Below are 10,290 nucleotides of genomic sequence, written 5' to 3'. Positions count from 1 at the left end.
CCCAAAACCCAAATTCTGAGGGGAAAATTATTATGAAAAATCAGGGGAGAACTTCCTGGGCCTCTCTTCCTTGCTGTCCCCAACCCAGGAACTTGGATGAAGTTGCTGTGGTCCTGGCCATGGTGAGAGGTGGGGCAGGCTGCGCCAGCAGGTTTAGTGTTTGGCAACTGGTGGGTCTGTGGGTAAAACTGGAAAGGAGCTGAGGAGCTCAAGGAGGGGGAAAGATCTCTGGCCCTGCCTTGGCACACAGGACACTCAAAAGCAGTTTATAAAATTTGGGGCTGAGAAAGAAGAGAAAGGAGTCACCAGAATCAAAAACTAAGTAGTGGGCTGGGGAGATAGCTCAGTTTGTAGAGTGCTTGCCTTGTAAGCCCAAGGCCCTGGGTTCAATCCCTAGGATCGTGGAAAGAAAAAAAAAAAAAAAAAAAAAAAAAAAAACCTAAGTAGTGGAAAGATTTTCTTTTTTCTTCTCTAAAAGGCAAAAAAAAGAAAGAAAAAAAAACCCTACAAATAGCCCAGGTCCTGAGCTCCCCACGACTTGAGTCCTCCACTGCCAACCCCCAACCCGGCAGGGTGGGTATGGGGAGCAGGGAGAGGTGGATTTTTTAAAAAGCCACCCCTGGACGGGAAGGCTCTTGTCTTCTGTCACCTTCCTCCACCTCCAATCACTACTGAGGAGAGGGCTAATGAGGGCCAGGGCTATGCCTGCAAGCTTAGTTTCTTCCCTTTTAGAATTTTGGTGATATAGAGGTAGAAGAAATCACAGTGAAGAACTGTCTGGACCAGGCCGGCCACAAAGGTGATGATATCAAAGAAGCCCTCCAAGTGGTCGCGCCAGATCCAGCTGAAGAGACGGAGGGTGCGCCAGATGCCTGGAACCCGCAGGTACTGGCTCGCGATGGTCTCGGCCTGGCCAGTCCTGCTCACCACGATCACCCAGGAAGAGGGCCACCGATTCCAGGTAGATGGAGAAGGTTCAGAGGATCTCCAGAGGGGTGAAGTCTTGGTTGACCAGGAATGCCAGGATGGCCGTGGGAAGACAAGGAACTCACCCGGAACGTATCGTGGTTCCCGTTGTAAATGGCTTTGAACTTGCCATAAATCATCCAGACCATGATGAAAGAGCAGGCTATGGAGACCACCTTCATGCATGTGTTGTAAAGTGAGATGTAGTTGGTGAAGAGGTCCAGGTAGCCAGCAGTGGACATCCCAGCAAACAGGACCTGGCTCTTCTCTGAAATCCCAGCACAAAGCACACTAAGTAGGACTTCCAAATTTTAAGCAGTAGCAAGAAGATGGCTAGGAGGTGGGAGAGAACTTCCAGGAATCGAAGAGATTCATGGCTGATGGGTGGAAGGACTCTGGCAGGGCTGAGCTGGAGGAAAGCAGGCTGGAGGGAGGCTGCTGTTCTGGCTGACTGCTGAAAAGGGACCCTCTGGTGGGCTGCATTCCAGAGAGGGGGCCCTATAAGGGGGAACCAAGGTTGGAGCTAGCACTTGACAGCATTCTTAAATGTAAATATACAAACACCACAAAATATAATGGAGATGTGTAATAATTATATATTTGGTATGTATCTGGTATTTCATCTCTTGCAATTCCACACTAAGACATTAATAAAATTTTTAGCCAAGAATGATTAAGAAAATGTCTTCATCTCTGGTTTGGTATGAGTTTTTGTTTTGTCATCCTGGTTCCAAGTAATTTAGTAATTTTGTGTCCAAATCCCACATGGATTTGGTTATTTCCTTGTAACACAGTAGAGCTGTGAATTACTGTGAAATCTCTAACTAACACTACTAAATGTTTATATTTTTAAAAATAAACTTTATAAATTGAAGATGTTTGGCTTTAATTCTGATTTGCATAGTCGGGGACTTTCGTAAATCCAAGGGGTAAAATCATGTAAATTATAGAACATGTGACAGAGACCACACATTTCAGAATGTCCTGAACACTCAGCTAATCTTGACTGGAGAAATATTTATGACCAGTTTTTTGTGAGCAAAAAAAAAAAAAAAAAAACCTTTGGGTAAGAATTAATATCAGATCATCTTTGCCCATTAATCAAAAAATAATTATTTTATCGTTAATTCCTGAGCTATTTTGATATCCCCACTAGATAGCTTTTTAATCATTTCATGCCCATTTCAATGTAGGCACCATAAGCAGACAGATTCAAGTGCTGCTCCCAGCATTATTAAAAAGTTAAATATATAACTCTAAGGAGACTATCTACTTGCTCATCTAACTATGTTAATACTCTGTTAGTGTCCATGCTGAGCTCAGATATCTCAATTTGCAATGACTAAAATGAGAGATGAATGCTTCTCTTTAAAGCAGCAGTCCAGAGAGAGAGATGGGCAGGCCTAAACTAGTAGGTAACTATGCAATCCTCAACCTGTGACTCCCTCTAATGGATCCAAAGTGTTTACCATAGTTCTCCCCAGCTCGCAGCTTGGGGGAAGACCTAGTTATTGTCAAGACAAGATATGTATGTAGCTCCGATTACTCCTCCAAACACTCCATTGACTAGAATGTAGTCTCAGTCAGGTAGAAGAGAGCTAGGTAAATGTGGAGCTGGGAACTCAGCAGTGTAACCAGATAAGATTCTATTATCATGGAAGAAGAAAATGTATACTGAAAAATAACAGAAGTCTGCTACATTAGTTATACTAGAATGGAGTTTTAATGTGTATATACATTATCTGGAGAACTTGCTGAAGTGCAGATTCTTTTTCAGTAGGTCTTGGGTTGGCCTGAGACACTGCATTTATAACAAGCTTCCAGATGATGCTAATGCTGCTAGTCTATGGACCACACCTTGAATAGCAAGGAACTAGAAGATCCCCTTCGTTACAAGGAATATTTCTTTAGACCATCTTAATGAAACATTTTCTATTAAGGCGGTTGTAAATAATTAAAGCAGACTCTCAACTCCATCTTAACCATTGGATTCTCTACTTATATTTGCATGAACACTCCATTTTTCTTTCATATTGAACTAGAAAATTCTCTACATATTCTCCAGTTCAAAATCTGACAGAAATATTGTTCCTTCAGTTAGACAGGGGAACTCCCCCACCAAGAGCTATGAGTTTATGGGTCATCTGCCAGGTTGTAAATTAGATAAGTTTTGGTTCAATTGGTAATCACATTAGCATGTGCAACCTAACTTGGCTTCCCTAAGCAAGAAGCAATGAGTGTGAGAGCTTAAGTCACAAGGAAAGCTGAAGAGAAAACCACATACAGTACCTCTGCATCTTATGGCAAACCATAGGAACTTAATACTTTATGGATAAGGAACAGAAATACCAAGGAATAAATGTCAATATGATATGATACACATAATTAATGCAATTATTAAATTCACTATTTTCCACTTATAGAACTAAGAAATACATATTTTTTTATACTGAAAAGTATAAGGAAATAGTACAGAAATTGTTAAATGATCTTTGACAAGGGTGCCAACAATGCACAATGGGGAAAGGATGGGGGAAAGTAGTTTTCCATGTGTAAAACAAAGCAGTTGGACCCTGAGCATGTCCCATACACAAAAATGAACTCAAAATGGATTAAAAACTTAAACATAAGTCCTGAAACTATGAAATTTCTAGAAGAAAATGGAAAAAAGTTCTCATAGAATTGGTCTTGGCCATGATTTCATGGAAATAACGCAAAAGAATGGGAGAAAATATTTGTAAACCATATATCTGATGTCGGGTAAAGATTTAAAAAAATATGTAAGAAGCACATAAAGTTCAATAACAAAAAAACTAATAACCTGAATAGAAAATGGGCTAAGGACTTGAAGAAAGATTTCTCAAAGATATACAACTGACCAAGAGGTATATGAAAAAATATTTATCATTAACAATAATCATGGAAATGTAAATCAAAATCACAATGAGATTTCACCTCACCTATGAAGGTGGTTAGTATTAAAACAAAAAAAGTTTTGGCAAGGATGTAGAGAAATTAAACCCTTGTATACTACTGGTGGGAATACAAAATGGTGCAGCCACTACAGAAAGTATAGAGACGCCTCAAAAATTAAAAATAAAGCTACTGTAAGATCTCACAATCCCAGTATTGCATATGTAGTCAAAGGAATTAATATCAGGATTTTGAAGAGATAATAGCCCTTCCGTGTCCATTGCAGCACTATTCACAGTAGCTAAGATGTGGAAACAAACTCAACATCATCAACACATGGATGGATAAAGAAAGGGTAGCATATACGTATGATGGAATACTATTCAGCCTTAATAAAGTAGAAAATTCTGTAAGATGTGACAACATGGATGGACCTTAAAGACATGTTGCTAAGTGAAATAAGTCATATAAGAAAAGACAAGTACTGCATTTTTAGGAGATATCAAAGAATCAAATTCAGAAAATTAAAGACTGGAATGATCACCAGTGACTGAAGGCATGACATAACATTTAGTAATAGGAATAAGCTCTAGAGATTAGCTATACAACCTGATACCTATGGTCAATAATATTGTGTTACACACTTAAAATTTAAGAGAGTAAAACTTGTATTTAGTGTTCTTAAAACATTAAAATTAAAACTAATTAATTAAAATTTGAAAGCATCAGGCAGGGTGGCATATGCCTATAATCCCAGCAACTCCAGAGACTGAGGCAGGAGGATCACAAGTTGAAAGCCAGTCTCAGTAACTTAGTGAGAACCTGTCTCCAAATTAAAAAATAAAAAGGGTTGGGGATGTAGCTCAGTGGTAGAGCACCCCTGGATTTAAACCCCAGTACCAGGGGAGTGGGGGGTGGAACAGAAATTATAAAGAAAGAAGCTCATAATTTTAAAAATAACAGTTAACTCATTTTTTTTTTTCAAAATAACTAAAATGCAGGTAAGATAAGGAGTGCCAGGTTATTTTTTGAAGGAGTAATTCAAATAGAAAAGCATAGTTCATATAACTAACCACGCTTTGCTCTTCAATTAAAATGTGTTCTTCCAGTTTAATGCCACTGTAGGACAAGTTTTAAACTTACCACCCACTTTAATTTACTCAGTCTGATTCTCTCCTGATTCTCAGAGCATGCAGGCTCTACTCACACTTGTCTTGGCTTCTAGAGAACTCCCATCTCCAAGGAAGACCTCCATTTTTTCCTCCGGGTTCTGTCTTTCCTGTGCCCTCCAAGAAGGAAGTGTATATAACTATGATCAGATGCAGCTGTTTTTAATTAACCCCTTCAACTGTGCTCCAGATGAATGATTCAATGTGACTAGGCAAATTGATGATTTCTAAGGAGTCATACGTATACAACATACCAACATGTTTAACAAAGTTCACCCATGTTACACCAGCACTGCAAGATGAAACCAATGCCTCCATTGTATTCATAAAATCCAATTCAGATGACACCAAGTCAAAATTACTTTGACAAGCTGAGGCTTCACTGTGGAAAATTATAGTTCTGACAGATGCTTTTCCTCTTTTGGGTGGCAGTCAGGGCTGAGCAAGACATGAATATGTCCCTTAGGACTACTGTGGGGCATGTGGAAAGGACTTCTCTTACATGTGGCTGTGCTATGAATTTGAAAGATGTAAAATGTTGGGTGGAGGATGGGCAGCTAAACCCAGGACATCAAGCAGAGGGCCAGGTTGAACACAGGAGTCAAGCTATGGAAGCCAGAGCAGGAAGCCAGGAAGCAAAGAATGCCAAAGAACGTGGAGTCAAAATGAACCAGAAACAGCTGGAAGAAAGTCCATGAATAAAGATAGAATTTGTCCACACTTCCTCCTCTACCTGGTTTTTTTTTTTTTTTAAGTTTCTTTTGTTAACTTGGAAGACTATGAAGGATTGATGGGAAGAACATACAAGAATAGGTGGGATCAAAATCAGTTTCTCTGAAGCCAAAAGGCAATGTCATACCAGGTAAGGCTGAGGTGTTACTTTGCACAATGGGTCTGTTTCCATTGGTCCTAGGTTCACCTGACCCAGGTCTATGATTGTTCTCTGCTTATTCTGCAATGACTGAGTAGATGTGAAGAGTACAAATATGAAGTAGACATGCTCTCTGAGCTCAAATACCTTATCTTCTTGTTGGAGTTAGAAAGAAGTCATAATACAAAGCAAAACATACGTCTCAAACACCTAGTGGGGCAGTTGAGAACCACAGATGAGTAAGCCAAGGATCCTGCCCTCAAGAAGTGTAGGAGTAGGAAAAAAGAGACACATGAACAAAAACAGGAGATCACAAGACAACGCTGCTATGAAGGCAGTTTTACAAAGTGTAAGGGGCAGAGAGGAGAGAAGTGAGTTCCTCCAGGATCGATGGCAGAGGGTGGGTAGGAAGGTAGTCTGAAAATCTCCAAAAGAAGGTTAACATGACCACCACATTGAGGGCTGGGGTTGTGGCTCAGAGGTAGAGCACTTGCCTAGCATGTGTGAGACACTGGGTTTGATCCTCAGCACCGCATGTAAAGAAATGAATAAAATAAAGGTCCATCAACAACTGAAAAATATTTTTTAAAAAACTATATTTGAAGAATGAACAGGGAATTGTCAATCTGACAGCAATAACAAAAGCATTCACAGAGTCAGGAAGTATTGTTGCAATGTGAGGGCAGTGACGTGGAGTCCCGTTAAGCTTGAGGGTGACACAGTAGGGCTGAATGATTATATAGGTAAGATGGGACAAGTAGGTGGGGACTCAGTTGCAGGACTGCTAGTTGGCTAGGATCCTTGGCCGAAACCAACCTGCACCAATTCCTGCAACCAACTCAGTGTTCCATTGGATTTCTAAGAAATGTGTTTTATATTACACACCCATTTTAACTGAGCACTCCTATAATCCCAGCAGGTCAGGAGGCTGAGGCAGGAGGATCACAAGTTCAAAACCATCCTCAGCAACTTAGCAAGGCCCTAGGTAACAGCAAAATCCTACCTCAAAATAAAAACAAAAAGGGTTGGAAATGTGACTCGGTGGTTAAATGCCTCTGGGTTCACCCCTGAGGCAAACAAACAACAACAAACCACAATAAAAAAATACCCATTTTACGCAAGAGTGAGGCCAATATCCCACAGAATAGCTAGGACAGCTAAGGGCAACTCAGGGTTTACTTTCCTTCTATTTGGTATCCACAATGAGAAGAGGACATGGATTTTTCCTGAGAGGCCAGCAAAAGTGCCAGGTAGGAGTCTAAGTTGCCCTTCTTGGAGCAAATGCCCATTACTAAACCAATAACTCTGTCCAGGAAGATCTGGATTCTCTGACTGGTAGTCCTGGTCATGTGCCTGGATCTGCCAAAACCCTGTCGAGGGGCAGGATGAATTTTGAACACTCTTACTTGCTACCATTCAACTTGAGGGATCTTGGAGCACAACCTAGATCAAAGATTTTAGGCTTGGTTGGTGGGGGAACCACACCTGTCTTCAGGGAAAAGCAACTTAAGGGCCTTGAAACCTGGATGAAAAGATCTATGGAGGAAAAGGTAGCAGAAAGGGGCCAGTCCCAAGGGACTCCACTGACTTCACAGACTCGTTTGGGGATTCCTGGCTTTGTCTCTCCAAGAGGGGAATAGCAAAGTGCTTTATGGAGAACGTGCATGCAGAAAATACAGTTAATCCTCCAAAGGAGTTTGCAAAGCTTGCCCATTTCTTAACCAGGTAATGTGCGTCACAGGAGATCATTCTTCAGTGGAATCACCTTTAAGTAAAGGAGTATAAATCTTTACAAATATGTAAAGTGATTCAAAGCAGACCTAAAGATCTGCTTTGAAAATACAGGACAGCATATGTATCAAGCCAGGTGTGCAATGTCAGCAGCCATAGTACTGGAAGTAGGGAGGTGCCTTAATCCAACTTGCTTATATTTTCAGATGAGGAACAGTATGATTTGACAAAGGCCACACAATCATGCACTGGTAGAGCTACTACTGAAATTTGCATCTTCCCCTTATCCCTGATTGTATTTCATTACATCATTCTCCATCATTTAAAGCTTCTCCTAGAAGAAAATTGTTCAACTAGAAGATCATTCTAACATGGCCTTACATTTGTTCAAATAGCCACATAATGAAGGTTGGGGTGGTTAAACTAGAGTTAATCTTGGATGCCTATGATCACTGCTTCGAACATTTGAAAAAAAAAAAAAAAATCAATCCAGATTAGTTTAGCTGATTAAACCAAACCTGTGCTTGATTTCATCGTTGTTGTTGTTTGCTGTTTCGTGGCATTTGTTTCATTTATCCCAGATCCCTAAAACTCAGCCCATTTTTGCTGATGATCCCATAGGTCAAGGACCACTAGGATTGAATGTCAGTAGATGGAGGAACAGTCACTGCCATTGATAATCAAGAAGCCCTGTCGAAAGAACTGAATGTCTAACTAGGAAACTGTCACAGCAGTAAAAAGAAGGCAGGGAGAAATCCCACTAGGGGATGCAGATCAAATAAAACAGAAGAGTATTTTATTCAGGCCTATTAAAATAGACAATTAAAAACAATACAGTTGTCCCTGCAGGGAAACCACTGAGCAGCTCCTCACTTACATATGCAGAGCACGGTGCGCTTATGTGGCACCTTTCAGACAGGCCCTTCTGAGGCCCTTGCGGCACGCTTTCAGCATCACTAACTACATCAGGCCAAGTCAAAGTCAGGTGTGAACTAGAGGACTATAATATCTGATGCCTGGGCCTATCAGGAAAGTTTCAAACTTGAGATATGAGTTGGAGTGTCCAAACAATTATTTTTGCAGTCTTAATATGATTAAGAGAACAGCTAGGAGACTAGCCCTATAACAGTTATTGCTCTAAAAATTGAAGACTTGGTATTGAAAGATAGTGCCCTGCCCGCTGAAGGGCTTCCACTGAACTTTTAGCTAGTGTTTGGGAGGGAAAGGCATTATTCACCACCACTATGCTAGTCATTCAACAAATTCTCCTTGGATATCTACTATGTGCCTGACTCATCCTAGCTCAGGATACAGCAGGGCATGATGGAGAAATTGGTACTCTTGTCAAGCTTATTTTCTAGTGGGGAATGTCTAAATTACCCTTTTTTGTTCTGCTGCTTTTCTTGCCAGAAGCACTCTTGCACTTAAGCAAAAGGAGACCCTGGGCTGGGTAGGGTATTTCCCAAACACACACACAAATAAACATATTCAAAGGCTCAGGGGTAAGTCTAGGGATATAGTATAGTGGAAAAGTGCTTGCACAAGTCTCTGGGTTCAATCCCCAGCACAGACACACAGACACACACACACACACACACACACACACACACACACACAACAGCAACAACACCAAAATGAATTTGAATTCAGGGTGCTTTCGATACTGAGAATCAGCTTTCAGCACTGACTCTGCCCTGACTTGAAACCATAAATACATACATTTCAGGCTTAGGAACATGCTTCTCTCTCTCTCTCCCCCACAACCCTTTTTCTCTTTTTTCTTTCAGTATTGTAGCTTGAACCTACAGTGCTCTTTCACTGAGCTACATCCCCAAACCCTTTTCTTTTTCTTTTGTTCCAAGTGTCACTGTATTGCCAAGGCTGAACTTGAACTTGCAATTCTCCTGCCTCAGCCTTCTGAGTTGTGGGGACTCCAGGCGTGCACCACTATGCCTGGCTCCCACATCTCTTTCCTGTGAAGTCAAACAAAAAGATGACTGTGTCCAAATATCATAAGGGTTTAAGAGTTTTACCATTGTGACTTCAGGAAAGTGTTTTTCTCCAGAACAAGGGAAAAATTGAGAGATGAAAATGCTTAAGAGAAAAGGCAAATTAACTTGCCAAGCCCTTCTGAGACAGCATGAATCCAGTAGATTTTTGCATCGGAAATATCCTTTCTCATTGCCAAGCATCTCAACACTGACTTTCCATTGAATTCAATTTCATGGCACCACGAAATTCTGGAGATAACCGCAAATATACCACAGTATTTGCAACACTTGCACATGATGACACTTGCAGACAGTTTTGTGAAATTAAGCAATTTATTCTAAACAATTTATTCTGTTATTCTTACATATGCATACCAATAGGCCTAGATATTACATGTCCAAAGCTATACAAGCTAAAACGGCAAATAATTTTATTTTTAGAAAAATTATAACAAGATTTAAATAAGTTTTCATTCTAAATTTAAAGTACATTTTTAAGTTAAAATGTTAACTTAAAATGTTACTAGTTTAATTTAAATTTTAAATATTTAGACATGTGCTATGTCAGTCTCTATTTGTCCTCTTGCCCCAGATCCTGCAAATAACAGAAGTAAGCCTATTTCTTCCCCATACCCCCATGAATGTAATC

At 40.3% G+C, this 10,290-nt stretch overlaps 1 pseudogene across 1 annotated transcript in view; it reads right to left on the bottom strand.

The window, feature by feature from the left end:
• Positions 1 to 551: 551 nt before the first annotated feature.
• LOC306644948 (ER lumen protein-retaining receptor 1-like) overlaps positions 552 to 10,290 on the bottom strand; it is a 62,653-nt pseudogene continuing 52,914 nt past the window's right edge. Inside the window, exon 2 of the transcript in view lies at positions 552 to 1,464. The product of the transcript in view is annotated as an ER lumen protein-retaining receptor 1-like (transcript). The remainder of the gene's footprint in view (positions 1,465 to 10,290) is intronic.

This window comes from Sciurus vulgaris (assembly GCF_902686455.1).
Source record: "Sciurus vulgaris genome assembly, chromosome: 15".
NCBI classification, from domain to species: Eukaryota; Metazoa; Chordata; class Mammalia; order Rodentia; family Sciuridae; genus Sciurus; species Sciurus vulgaris.
This window is presented reverse-complemented; position numbering and strand designations above follow the sequence as displayed.